General features: G+C 40.5%; 7 non-coding genes across 7 annotated transcripts; all 7 read left to right on the top strand.

Moving 5' to 3' along the window:
- Nucleotides 1–1,228: 1,228 nt before the first annotated feature.
- Nucleotides 1,229–1,300, top strand: TRNAE-CUC (transfer RNA glutamic acid (anticodon CUC)). The gene has a single exon. It is a non-coding gene; the product is annotated as a tRNA-Glu (tRNA).
- Nucleotides 1,301–2,426: 1,126 nt separating this feature from the next.
- On the top strand, nt 2,427–2,498 carry TRNAE-CUC (transfer RNA glutamic acid (anticodon CUC)). The gene has a single exon. It is a non-coding gene; the product is annotated as a tRNA-Glu (tRNA).
- Nucleotides 2,499–3,624: 1,126 nt separating this feature from the next.
- TRNAE-CUC (transfer RNA glutamic acid (anticodon CUC)) lies at nt 3,625–3,696 on the top strand. Its single transcript has one exon. It is a non-coding gene; the product is annotated as a tRNA-Glu (tRNA).
- A 2,923-nt stretch (nt 3,697–6,619) lies between these two features.
- TRNAE-CUC (transfer RNA glutamic acid (anticodon CUC)) lies at nt 6,620–6,691 on the top strand. The gene has a single exon. It is a non-coding gene; the product is annotated as a tRNA-Glu (tRNA).
- A 3,874-nt stretch (nt 6,692–10,565) lies between these two features.
- On the top strand, nt 10,566–10,637 carry TRNAE-CUC (transfer RNA glutamic acid (anticodon CUC)). Its single transcript has one exon. It is a non-coding gene; the product is annotated as a tRNA-Glu (tRNA).
- Nucleotides 10,638–12,362: 1,725 nt separating this feature from the next.
- TRNAE-CUC (transfer RNA glutamic acid (anticodon CUC)) lies at nt 12,363–12,434 on the top strand. Its single transcript has one exon. It is a non-coding gene; the product is annotated as a tRNA-Glu (tRNA).
- Nucleotides 12,435–14,159: 1,725 nt separating this feature from the next.
- On the top strand, nt 14,160–14,231 carry TRNAE-CUC (transfer RNA glutamic acid (anticodon CUC)). Its single transcript has one exon. It is a non-coding gene; the product is annotated as a tRNA-Glu (tRNA).
- The last annotated feature ends 159 nt before the right edge of the window (nt 14,232–14,390 follow it).

Raw genomic sequence — 14,390 nt, 5'->3', positions numbered from 1 at the left:
TCATCAGAACCAATTAGACCATATTTGATATCTGAGTCATTAATGTCTTCTTTCTTTAGCACCAGAACAATTTATCATGGAGCCAGGGACTCTCAACGTCTAGCTCCTCAAAATAATTTTTTCGTGCCAGTACTATACATCCATCAGGTAAAGCTGCTGTGTGGAGTAATTTAAGACTGCTATGCACAACCATTTTTACTCTCCTTCATTCTAAAACTGATTCCTAGTAGCCCACTCCCTCACATTCCATTGCTTTGGACTTCATTCAGGAAACTTCCTTTTCTTTCATGGAGTGTCAAACTAAACCATCCCTCCCAGGTGGTCTAGTGGCTAGGATTCGGTGCTTTCACCGCTGCAGCCTGGGTTCGATTCCTGGTCAGGGAAAGTGAGGTCCTCGGAATATTTTTGCCAAAAACACCAACCTTTCAAAGAAATGATGCACTTTCAGTTCAGCGCATCATTTCTAATACTTGAGCAACAGTGAGTTGTCAAAACAGACAATGGAAATTGATAACAAAGAGTCAGCTATCTTCCTTTCTTAGTGAATATTTTTCAGTTAGCTACTAAAAGACTTGTGCTCTTGTACAAAAGTATTTTTTTTGACATGGAGTGTCAAACTAAACCATCCCTCCCTGGTGGTCTACTGGCTAGGATTCGGCGCTCTCACCGCCGCGGCCTGGGTTCGATTCCCGGGCTGGGAAAGTGAGGTCCTTGGAATATTTTTGCCAAAAAAACCAACCTTTCAAAGAAATGATGCACTTTCAGTTCAGCGCATCATTTCTAATACTTGAGCAACAGTGAGATGTCAAAACAGACAATGGAAATTGATAACAGAGAGTCAGCTATCTTCCTTTCTTAGTGAATATTTTTCAGTTAGCTACTAAAAGACTTGTGCTCTTGTACAAAAGTATTTTTTTCATCAGAACCAATTAGACCATATTTGATATCTGAATCATTAATGTCTTCTTTCTTTAGCACCAGAACAATTTATCATGGAGCCAGGGACTCTCAACGTCTAGCTCCTCAAAATAATTTTTTCGTGCCAGTACTATACATCCATCAGGTAAAGCTGCTGTGTGGTGTAATTTAAGACTGCTATGCACAACCATTTTTACTCTCCTTCATTCTAAAACTGATTCCTAGTAGCCCACTCCCTCACATTCCATTGCTTTGGACTTCATTCAGGAAACTTCCTTTTCTTTCATGGAGTGTCAAACTAAACCATCCCTCCCTGGTGGTCTAGTGGCTAGGATTCGGCGCTCTCACTGCCGCGGCCCGGGTTCGATTCCCGGTCAGGGAAAGTGAGGTCCTCGGAATATTTTTGCCAAAAACACCAACCTTTCAAAGAAATGATGCACTTTCAGTTCAGCGCATCATTTCTAATACTTGAGCAACAGTGAGTTGTCAAAACAGACAATGGAAATTGATAACAAAGAGTCAGCTATCTTCCTTTCTTAGTGAATATTTTTCAGTTAGCTACTAAAAGACTTGTGCTCTTGTACAAAAGTATTTTTTTCATCAGAACCAATTAGACCATATTTGATATCTGAGTCATTAATGTCTTCTTTCTTTAGCACCAGAACAATTTATCATGGAGCCAGGGACTCTCAACGTCTAGCTCCTCAAAATAATTTTTTCGTGCCAGTACTATACATCCATCAGGTAAAGCTGCTGTGTGGTGTAATTTAAGACTGCTATGCACAACCATTTTTACTCTCCTTCCTTCTAAAACTGATTCCTAGTAGCCCACTCCCTCACATTCCATTGCTTTGGACTTCATTCAGGAAATTTCCTTTTCTTTCATGGAGTGTCAAACAAAACCATCCCTCCCTGGTGGTCTAGTGGCTAGGATTCGGCGCTCTCACCGCCGCGGCCCGGGGTCAATTCCCGGTCAGGGAAAGTGAGGTCCTCGGAATATTTTTGCCAAAAACACCAACCTTTCAAAGAAATGATGCACTTTCAGTTCAGCGCATCATTTCTAATACTTGAGCAACAGTGAGTTGTCAAAACAGACAATGGAAATTGATAACAAAGAGTCAGCTATCTTCCTTTCTTAGTGAATATTTTTCAGTTAGCTACTAAAAGACTTGTGCTCTTGTACAAAAGTATTTTTTTCATCAGAACCAATTAGACCATATTTGATATCTGAGTCATTAATGTCTTCTTTCTTTAGCACCAGAACAATTTATCATGGAGCCAGGGACTCTCAACGTCTAGCTCCTCAAAATAATTTTTTCGTGCCAGTACTATACATCCATCAGGTAAAGCTGCTGTGTGGTGTAATTTAAGACTGCTATGCACAACCATTTTTACTCTCCTTCCTTCTAAAACTGATTCCTAGTAGCCCACTCCCTCACATTCCATTGCTTTGGACTTCATTCAGGAAACTTCCTTTTCTTTCATGGAGTGTCAAACTAAAACATCCCTCCCTGGTGGTCTAGTGGCTAGGATTCGGCGCTCTCACCGCCGCGGCCCGGGTTTGATTCCCGGTCAGGGAAAGTGAGGTCCTCTGAATATTTTTGCCAAAAACACCAACCTTTCAAAGAAATGATGCACTTTCAGTTCAGCGCATCATTTCTAATACTTGAGCAACAGTGAGTTGTCAAAACAGACAATGGAAATTGATAACAAAGAGTCAGCTATCTTCCTTTCTTAGTGAATATTTTTCAGTTAGCTACTAAAAGACTTGTGCTCTTGTACAAAAGTATTTTTTTCATCAGAACCAATTAGACCATATTTGATATCTGAGTCATTAATGTCTTCTTTCTTTAGCACCAGAACAATTTATCATGGAGCCAGGGACTCTCAACGTCTAGCTCCTCAAAATAATTTTTTCGTGCCAGTACTATACATCCATCAGGTAAAGCTGCTGTGTGGTGTAATTTAAGACTGCTATGCACAACCATTTTTACTCTCCTTCCTTCTAAAACTGATTCCTAGTAGCCCACTCCCTCACATTCCATTGCTTTGGACTTCATTCAGGAAACTTCCTTTTCTTTCATGGAGTGTCAAACTAAACCATCCCTCCCTGGTGGTCTAGAGGCTAGGATTCGGCGCTCTCACCGCCGCGGCCCGGGTTCGATTCCCGGTCAGTGAAAGTGAGGTCCTAGGAATGTTTTTGCCAAAAACACCAACCTTTCAAAGAAATTATGCACTTTCAGTTCAGCGCATCATTTCTAATACTTGAGCAACAGTGAGATGTCAAAACAGACAATGGAAATTGATAACAAAGAGTCAGCTATCTTCCTTTCTTAGTGAATATTTTTCAGTTAGCTACTAAAAGACTTGTGCTCTTGTACAAAAGTATTTTTTTCATCAGAACCAATTAGACCATATTTGATATCTGAGTCATTAATGTCTTCTTTCTTTAGCACCAGAACAATTTATCATGGAGCCAGGGACTCTCAACGTCTAGCTCCTCAAAATAATTTTTTTGTGCCAGTACTATACATCCATCAGGTAAAGCTGCTGTGTGGTGTAATTTAAGACTGCTATGCACAACCATTTTTACTCTCCTTCATTCTAAAACTGATTCCTAGTAGCCCACTCCCTCACATTCCATTGCTTTGGACTTCATTCAGGAAACTTCCTTTTCTTTCATGGAGTGTCAAACTAAACCATCCCTCCCTGGTGGTCTAGTGGCTAGGATTCGGCGCTCTCACTGCCGCGGCCCGGGTTCGATTCCCGGTCAGGGAAAGTGAGGTCCTCGGAATATTTTTGCCAAAAACACCAACCTTTCAAAGAAATGATGCACTTTCAGTTCAGCGCATCATTTCTAATACTTGAGCAACAGTGAGTTGTCAAAACAGACAATGGAAATTGATAACAAAGAGTCAGCTATCTTCCTTTCTTAGTGAATATTTTTCAGTTAGCTACTAAAAGACTTGTGCTCTTGTACAAAAGTATTTTTTTCATCAGAACCAATTAGACCATATTTGATATCTGAGTCATTAATGTCTTCTTTCTTTAGCACCAGAACAATTTATCATGGAGCCAGGGACTCTCAACGTCTAGCTCCTCAAAATAATTTTTTCGTGCCAGTACTATACATCCATCAGGTAAAGCTGCTGTGTGGTGTAATTTAAGACTGCTATGCACAACCATTTTTACTCTCCTTCCTTCTAAAACTGATTCCTAGTAGCCCACTCCCTCACATTCCATTGCTTTGGACTTCATTCAGGAAATTTCCTTTTCTTTCATGGAGTGTCAAACAAAACCATCCCTCCCTGGTGGTCTAGTGGCTAGGATTCGGCGCTCTCACCGCCGCGGCCCGGGGTCAATTCCCGGTCAGGGAAAGTGAGGTCCTCGGAATATTTTTGCCAAAAACACCAACCTTTCAAAGAAATGATGCACTTTCAGTTCAGCGCATCATTTCTAATACTTGAGCAACAGTGAGTTGTCAAAACAGACAATGGAAATTGATAACAAAGAGTCAGCTATCTTCCTTTCTTAGTGAATATTTTTCAGTTAGCTACTAAAAGACTTGTGCTCTTGTACAAAAGTATTTTTTTCATCAGAACCAATTAGACCATATTTGATATCTGAGTCATTAATGTCTTCTTTCTTTAGCACCAGAACAATTTATCATGGAGCCAGGGACTCTCAACGTCTAGCTCCTCAAAATAATTTTTTCGTGCCAGTACTATACATCCATCAGGTAAAGCTGCTGTGTGGTGTAATTTAAGACTGCTATGCACATCCATTTTTACTCTCCTTCCTTCTAAAACTGATTCCTAGTAGCCCACTCCCTCACATTCCATTGCTTTGGACTTCATTCAGGAAACTTCCTTTTCTTTCATGGAGTGTCAAACTAAAACATCCCTCCCTGGTGGTCTAGTGGCTAGGATTCAGCGCTCTCACCGCCGCGGCCCGGGTTTGATTCCCGGTCAGGGAAAGTGAGGTCCTCTGAATATTTTTGCCAAAAACACCAACCTTTCAAAGAAATGATGCACTTTCAGTTCAGCGCATCATTTCTAATACTTGAGCAACAGTGAGTTGTCAAAACAGACAATGGAAATTGATAACAAAGAGTCAGCTATCTTCCTTTCTTAGTGAATATTTTTCAGTTAGCTACTAAAAGACTTGTGCTCTTGTACAAAAGTATTTTTTTCATCAGAACCAATTAGACCATATTTGATATCTGAGTCATTAATGTCTTCTTTCTTTAGCACCAGAACAATTTATCATGGAGCCAGGGACTCTCAACGTCTAGCTCCTCAAAATAATTTTTTCGTGCCAGTACTATACATCCATCAGGTAAAGCTGCTGTGTGGTGTAATTTAAGACTGCTATGCACAACCATTTTTACTCTCCTTCCTTCTAAAACTGATTCCTAGTAGCCCACTCCCTCACATTCCATTGCTTTGGACTTCATTCAGGAAACTTCCTTTTCTTTCATGGAGTGTCAAACTAAACCATCCCTCCCTGGTGGTCTAGAGGCTAGGATTCGGCGCTCTCACCGCCGCGGCCCGGGTTCGATTCCCGGTCAGTGAAAGTGAGGTCCTAGGAATGTTTTTGCCAAAAACACCAACCTTTCAAAGAAATTATGCACTTTCAGTTCAGCGCATCATTTCTAATACTTGAGCAACAGTGAGATGTCAAAACAGACAATGGAAATTGATAACAAAGAGTCAGCTATCTTCCTTTCTTAGTGAATATTTTTCAGTTAGCTACTAAAAGACTTGTGCTCTTGTACAAAAGTATTTTTTTCATCAGAACCAATTAGACCATATTTGATATCTGAGTCATTAATGTCTTCTTTCTTTAGCACCAGAACAATTTATCATGGAGCCAGGGACTCTCAACGTCTAGCTCCTCAAAATAATTTTTTTGTGCCAGTACTATACATCCATCAGGTAAAGCTGCTGTGTGGTGTAATTTAAGACTGCTATGCACAACCATTTTTACTCTCCTTCCTTCTAAAACTGATTCCTAGTAGCCCACTCCCTCACATTCCATTGCTTTGGACTTCATTCAGGAAACTTCCTTTTCTTTCATGGAGTGTCAAACTAAACCATCCCTCCCTGGTGGTCTAGAGGCTAGTATTCGGCGCTCTCACCGCTGTGGCCCGGGTTCGATTCCCGGTCAGTGAAAGTGAGGTCCTCGGAATGTTTTTGCCAAAAACACCAACCTTTCAAAGAAATGATGCACTTTCAGTTCAGCGCATCATTTCTAATACTTGAGCAACAGTGAGATGTCAAAACAGACAATGGAAATTGATAACAAAGAGTCAGCTATCTTCCTTTCTTAGTGAATATTTTTCAATTAGCTACTAAAAGACTTGTGCTCTTGTACAAAAGTATTTTTTTCATCAGAACCAATTAGACCATATTTGATATCTGAATCATTAATGTCTTCTTTCTTTAGCACGAGAACAATTTATCATGGAGCCAGGGACTCTCAACGTCTAGCTCCTCAAAATAATTTTTTCATGCCAGTACTATACATCCATCAGGTAAAGCTGCTGTGTGGTGTAATTTAAGACTGCTATGCACAACCATTTTTACTCTCCTTCCTTCTAAAACTGATTCCTAGTAGCCCACTCCCTCACATTCCATTGCTTTGGACTTCATTCAGAAAACTTCCTTTTCTTTCATGGAGTGTCAAACTAAACCATCCCTCCCTGGTGGTCTAGTGGGTAGGATTCGGCGCTCTCACCGCCGCGGCCCGGGTTCGATTCCCGGTCAGGGAAAGTGAGGTACTCAGAATATTTTTGCCAAAAACACCAACCTTTCAAAGAAATGATGCACTTTCAGTTCAGCGCATCATTTCTAATACTTGAGCAACAGTGAGTTGTCAAAACAGACAATGGAAATTGATAACAAAGAGTCAGCTATCTTCCTTTCTTAGTGAATATTTTTCAGTTAGCTACTAAAAGACTTGTGCTCTTGTACAAAAGTATTTTTTTCATCAGAACCAATTAGACCATATTTGATATCTGAGTCATTAATGTCTTCTTTCTTTAGCACCAGAACAATTTATCATGGAGCCAGGGACTCTCAACGTCTAGCTCCTCAAAATAATTTTTTTGTGCCAGTACTATACATCCATCAGGTAAAGCTGCTGTGTGGTGTAATTTAAGACTGCTATGCACAACCATTTTTACTCTCCTTCCTTCTAAAACTGATTCCTAGTAGCCCACTCCCTCACATTCCATTGCTTTGGACTTCATTCAGGAAACTTCCTTTTCTTTCATGGAGTGTCAAACTAAACCATCCCTCCCTGGTGGTATAGTGGCTAGGATTCGGCGCTCTCGCCACCGCGGCCCGGGTTCGATTCCCGGTCAGGGAAAGTGAGGTCCTCTGAATATTTTTGCCAAAAACACCAACCTTTCAAAGAAATGATGCACTTTCAGTTCAGCGCATCATTTCTAATACTTGAGCAACAGTGAGTTGTCAAAACAGACAATGGAAATTGATAACAAAGAGTCAGCTATCTTCCTTTCTTAGTGAATATTTTTCAGTTAGCTACTAAAAGACTTGTGCTCTTGTACAAAAGTATTTTTTTCATCAGAACCAATTAGACCATATTTGATATCTGAGTAATTAATGTCTTCTTTCTTTAGCACCAGAACAATTTATCATGGAGCCAGGGACTCTCAACGTCTAGCTCCTCAAAATAATTTTTTCGTGCCAGTACTATACATCCATCAGGTAAAGCTGCTGTGTGGTGTAATTTAAGACTGCTATGCACAACCATTTTTACTCTCCTTCCTTCTAAAACTGATTCCTAGTAGCCCACTCCCTCACATTCCATTGCTTTGGACTTCATTCAGGAAACTTCCTTTTCTTTCATGGAGTGTCAAACTAAACCATCCCTCCCAGGTGGTCTAGTGGCTAGGATTCGGTGCTTTCACCGCTGCAGCCTGGGTTCGATTCCTGGTCAGGGAAAGTGAGGTCCTCGGAATATTTTTGCCAAAAACACCAACCTTTCAAAGAAATGATGCACTTTCAGTTCAGCGCATCATTTCTAATACTTGAGCAACAGTGAGTTGTCAAAACAGACAATGGAAATTGATAACAAAGAGTCAGCTATCTTCCTTTCTTAGTGAATATTTTTCAGTTAGCTACTAAAAGACTTGTGCTCTTGTACAAAAGTATTTTTTTTGACATGGAGTGTCAAACTAAACCATCCCTCCCTGGTGGTCTACTGGCTAGGATTCGGCGCTCTCACCGCCGCGGCCTGGGTTCGATTCCCGGGCTGGGAAAGTGAGGTCCTTGGAATATTTTTGCCAAAAAAACCAACCTTTCAAAGAAATGATGCACTTTCAGTTCAGCGCATCATTTCTAATACTTGAGCAACAGTGAGATGTCAAAACAGACAATGGAAATTGATAACAGAGAGTCAGCTATCTTCCTTTCTTAGTGAATATTTTTCAGTTAGCTACTAAAAGACTTGTGCTCTTCTACAAAAGTATTTTTTTCATCAGAACCAATTAGACCATATTTGATATCTGAATCATTAATGTCTTCTTTCTTTAGCACCAGAACAATTTATCATGGAGCCAGGGACTCTCAACGTCTAGCTCCTCAAAATAATTTTTTCGTGCCAGTACTATACATCCATCAGGTAAAGCTGCTGTGTGGTGTAATTTAAGACTGCTATGCACAACCATTTTTACTCTCCTTCCTTCTAAAACTGATTCCTAGTAGCCCACTCCCTCACATTCCATTGCTTTGGACTTCATTCAGGAAACTTCCTTTTCTTTCATGGAGTGTCAAACTAAACCATCCCTCCCAGGTGGTCTAGTGGCTAGGATTCGGTGCTTTCACCGCTGCAGCCTGGGTTCGATTCCTGGTCAGGGAAAGTGAGGTCCTCGGAATATTTTTGCCAAAAACACCAACCTTTCAAAGAAATGATGCACTTTCAGTTCAGCGCATCATTTCTAATACTTGAGCAACAGTGAGTTGTCAAAACAGACAATGGAAATTGATAACAAAGAGTCAGCTATCTTCCTTTCTTAGTGAATATTTTTCAGTTAGCTACTAAAAGACTTGTGCTCTTGTACAAAAGTATTTTTTTTGACATGGAGTGTCAAACTAAACCATCCCTCCCTGGTGGTCTACTGGCTAGGATTCGGCGCTCTCACCGCCGCGGCCTGGGTTCGATTCCCGGGCTGGGAAAGTGAGGTCCTTGGAATATTTTTGCCAAAAAAACCAACCTTTCAAAGAAATGATGCACTTTCAGTTCAGCGCATCATTTCTAATACTTGAGCAACAGTGAGATGTCAAAACAGACAATGGAAATTGATAACAGAGAGTCAGCTATCTTCCTTTCTTAGTGAATATTTTTCAGTTAGCTACTAAAAGACTTGTGCTCTTGTACAAAAGTATTTTTTTCATCAGAACCAATTAGACCATATTTGATATCTGAATCATTAATGTCTTCTTTCTTTAGCACCAGAACAATTTATCATGGAGCCAGGGACTCTCAACGTCTAGCTCCTCAAAATAATTTTTTCGTGCCAGTACTATACATCCATCAGGTAAAGCTGCTGTGTGGTGTAATTTAAGACTGCTATGCACAACCATTTTTACTCTCCTTCCTTCTAAAACTGATTCCTAGTAGCCCACTCCCTCACATTCCATTGCTTTGGACTTCATTCAGGAAACTTCCTTTTCTTTCATGGAGTGTCAAACTAAACCATCCCTCCCAGGTGGTCTAGTGGCTAGGATTCGGTGCTTTCACCGCTGCAGCCTGGGTTCGATTCCTGGTCAGGGAAAGTGAGGTCCTCGGAATATTTTTGCCAAAAACACCAACCTTTCAAAGAAATGATGCACTTTCAGTTCAGCGCATCATTTCTAATACTTGAGCAACAGTGAGTTGTCAAAACAGACAATGGAAATTGATAACAAAGAGTCAGCTATCTTCCTTTCTTAGTGAATATTTTTCAGTTAGCTACTAAAAGACTTGTGCTCTTGTACAAAAGTATTTTTTTTGACATGGAGTGTCAAACTAAACCATCCCTCCCTGGTGGTCTACTGGCTAGGATTCGGCGCTCTCACCGCCGCGGCCTGGGTTCGATTCCCGGGCTGGGAAAGTGAGGTCCTTGGAATATTTTTGCCAAAAAAACCAACCTTTCAAAGAAATGATGCACTTTCAGTTCAGCGCATCATTTCTAATACTTGAGCAACAGTGAGATGTCAAAACAGACAATGGAAATTGATAACAGAGAGTCAGCTATCTTCCTTTCTTAGTGAATATTTTTCAGTTAGCTACTAAAAGACTTGTGCTCTTGTACAAAAGTATTTTTTTCATCAGAACCAATTAGACCATATTTGATATCTGAATCATTAATGTCTTCTTTCTTTAGCACCAGAACAATTTATCATGGAGCCAGGGACTCTCAACGTCTAGCTCCTCAAAATAATTTTTTCGTGCCAGTACTATACATCCATCAGGTAAAGCTGCTGTGTGGTGTAATTTAAGACTGCTATGCACAACCATTTTTACTCTCCTTCATTCTAAAACTGATTCCTAGTAGCCCACTCCCTCACATTCCATTGCTTTGGACTTCATTCAGGAAACTTCCTTTTCTTTCATGGAGTGTCAAACTAAACCATCCCTCCCTGGTGGTCTAGTGGCTAGGATTCGGCGCTCTCACTGCCGCGGCCCGGGTTCGATTCCCGGTCAGGGAAAGTGAGGTCCTCGGAATATTTTTGCCAAAAACACCAACCTTTCAAAGAAATGATGCACTTTCAGTTCAGCGCATCATTTCTAATACTTGAGCAACAGTGAGTTGTCAAAACAGACAATGGAAATTGATAACAAAGAGTCAGCTATCTTCCTTTCTTAGTGAATATTTTTCAGTTAGCTACTAAAAGACTTGTGCTCTTGTACAAAAGTATTTTTTTCATTAGAACCAATTAGACCATATTTGATATCTGAGTCATTAATGTCTTCTTTCTTTAGCACCAGAACAATTTATCATGGAGCCAGGGACTCTCAACGTCTAGCTCCTCAAAATAATTTTTTCGTGCCAGTACTATACATCCATCAGGTAAAGCTGCTGTGTGGTGTAATTTAAGACTGCTATGCACAACCATTTTTACTCTCCTTCCTTCTAAAACTGATTCCTAGTAGCCCACTCCCTCACATTCCATTGCTTTGGACTTCATTCAGGAAATTTCCTTTTCTTTCATGGAGTGTCAAACAAAACCATCCCTCCCTGGTGGTCTAGTGGCTAGGATTCGGCGCTCTCACCGCCGCAGCCCGGGGTCAATTCCCGGTCAGGGAAAGTGAGGTCCTCGGAATATTTTTGCCAAAAACACCAACCTTTCAAAGAAATGATGCACTTTCAGTTCAGCGCATCATTTCTAATACTTGAGCAACAGTGAGTTGTCAAAACAGACAATGGAAATTGATAACAAAGAGTCAGCTATCTTCCTTTCTTAGTGAATATTTTTCAGTTAGCTACTAAAAGACTTGTGCTCTTGTACAAAAGTATTTTTTTCATCAGAACCAATTAGACCATATTTGATATCTGAGTCATTAATGTCTTCTTTCTTTAGCACCAGAACAATTTATCATGGAGCCAGGGACTCTCAACGTCTAGCTCCTCAAAATAATTTTTTCGTGCCAGTACTATACATCCATCAGGTAAAGCTGCTGTGTGGTGTAATTTAAGACTGCTATGCACAACCATTTTTACTCTCCTTCCTTCTAAAACTGATTCCTAGTAGCCCACTCCCTCACATTCCATTGCTTTGGACTTCATTCAGGAAACTTCCTTTTCTTTCATGGAGTGTCAAACTAAACCATCCCTCCCTGGTGGTCTAGAGGCTAGGATTCGGCGCTCTCACCGCCGCGGCCCGGGTTCGATTCCCGGTCAGTGAAAGTGAGGTCCTCGGAATGTTTTTGCCAAAAATACCAACCTTTCAAAGAAATTATGCACTTTCAGTTCAGCGCATCATTTCTAATACTTGAGCAACAGTGAGATGTCAAAACAGACAATGGAAATTGATAACAAAGAGTCAGCTATCTTCCTTTCTTAGTGAATATTTTTCAGTTACCTACTAAAAGACTTGTGCTCTTGTACAAAAGTATTTTTTTCATCAGAACCAATTAGACCATATTTGATATCTGAATCATTAATGTCTTCTTTCTTTAGCACGAGAACAATTTATCATGGAGCCAGGGACACTCAACGTCTAGCTCCTCAAAATAATTTTTTCGTGCCAGTACTATACATCCATCAGGTAAAGCTGCTGTGTGGTGTAATTTAAGACTGCTATGCACAACCATTTTTACTCTCCTTCATTCTAAAACTGATTCCTAGTAGCCCACTCCCTCACATTCCATTGCTTTGGACTTCATTCAGGAAACTTCCTTTTCTTTCATGGAGTGTCAAACTAAACCATCCCTCCCTGGTGGTCTAGTGGCTAGGATTCGGCGCTCTCACTGCCGCGGCCCGGGTTCGATTCCCGGTCAGGGAAAGTGAGGTCCTCGGAATATTTTTGCCAAAAACACCAACCTTTCAAAGAAATGATGCACTTTCAGTTCAGCGCATCATTTCTAATACTTGAGCAACAGTGAGTTGTCAAAACAGACAATGGAAATTGATAACAAAGAGTCAGCTATCTTCCTTTCTTAGTGAATATTTTTCAGTTAGCTACTAAAAGACTTGTGCTCTTGTACAAAAGTATTTTTTTCATTAGAACCAATTAGACCATATTTGATATCTGAGTCATTAATGTCTTCTTTCTTTAGCACCAGAACAATTTATCATGGAGCCAGGGACTCTCAACGTCTAGCTCCTCAAAATAATTTTTTCGTGCCAGTACTATACATCCATCAGGTAAAGCTGCTGTGTGGTGTAATTTAAGACTGCTATGCACAACCATTTTTACTCTCCTTCCTTCTAAAACTGATTCCTAGTAGCCCACTCCCTCACATTCCATTGCTTTGGACTTCATTCAGGAAATTTCCTTTTCTTTCATGGAGTGTCAAACAAAACCATCCCTCCCTGGTGGTCTAGTGGCTAGGATTCGGCGCTCTCACCGCCGCGGCCCGGGGTCAATTCCCGGTCAGGGAAAGTGAGGTCCTCGGAATATTTTTGCCAAAAACACCAACCTTTCAAAGAAATGATGCACTTTCAGTTCAGCGCATCATTTCTAATACTTGAGCAACAGTGAGTTGTCAAAACAGACAATGGAAATTGATAACAAAGAGTCAGCTATCTTCCTTTCTTAGTGAATATTTTTCAGTTAGCTACTAAAAGACTTGTGCTCTTGTACAAAAGTATTTTTTTCATCAGAACCAATTAGACCATATTTGATATCTGAGTCATTAATGTCTTCTTTCTTTAGCACCAGAACAATTTATCATGGAGCCAGGGACTCTCAACGTCTAGCTCCTCAAAATAATTTTTTCGTGCCAGTACTATACATCCATCAGGTAAAGCTGCTGTGTGGTGTAATTTAAGACTGCTATGCACAACCATTTTTACTCTCCTTCCTTCTAAAACTGATTCCTAGTAGCCCACTCCCTCACATTCCATTGCTTTGGACTTCATTCAGGAAACTTCCTTTTCTTTCATGGAGTGTCAAACTAAACCATCCCTCCCTGGTGGTCTAGAGGCTAGGATTCGGCGCTCTCACCGCCGCGGCCCGGGTTCGATTCCCGGTCAGTGAAAGTGAGGTCCTCGGAATGTTTTTGCCAAAAATACCAACCTTTCAAAGAAATTATGCACTTTCAGTTCAGCGCATCATTTCTAATACTTGAGCAACAGTGAGATGTCAAAACAGACAATGGAAATTGATAACAAAGAGTCAGCTATCTTCCTTTCTTAGTGAATATTTTTCAGTTACCTACTAAAAGACTTGTGCTCTTGTACAAAAGTATTTTTTTCATCAGAACCAATTAGACCATATTTGATATCTGAATCATTAATGTCTTCTTTCTTTAGCACGAGAACAATTTATCATGGAGCCAGGGACACTCAACGTCTAGCTCCTCAAAATAATTTTTTCGTGCCAGTACTATACATCCATCAGGTAAAGCTGCTGTGTGGTGTAATTTAAGACTGCTATGCACAACCATTTTTACTCTCCTTCATTCTAAAACTGATTCCTAGTAGCCCACTCCCTCACATTCCATTGCTTTGGACTTCATTCAGGAAACTTCCTTTTCTTTCATGGAGTGTCAAACTAAACCATCCCTCCCTGGTGGTCTAGTGGCTAGGATTCGGCGCTCTCACTGCCGTGGCCCGGGTTCGATTCCCGGTCAGGGAAAGTGAGGTCCTCGGAATATTTTTGCCAAAAACACCAACCTTTCAAAGAAATGATGCACTTTCAGTTCAGCGCATCATTTCTAATACTTGAGCAACAGTGAGTTGTCAAAACAGACAATGGAAATTGATAACAAAGAGTCAGCTATCTTCCTTTCTTAGT

Source organism: Taudactylus pleione, unplaced genomic scaffold (genome assembly GCF_031769625.1).
Source record: "Taudactylus pleione unplaced genomic scaffold, aTauple2 ptg000174l, whole genome shotgun sequence".
Classification (NCBI taxonomy): Eukaryota; Metazoa; Chordata; class Amphibia; order Anura; family Myobatrachidae; genus Taudactylus; species Taudactylus pleione.
This window is presented reverse-complemented; position numbering and strand designations above follow the sequence as displayed.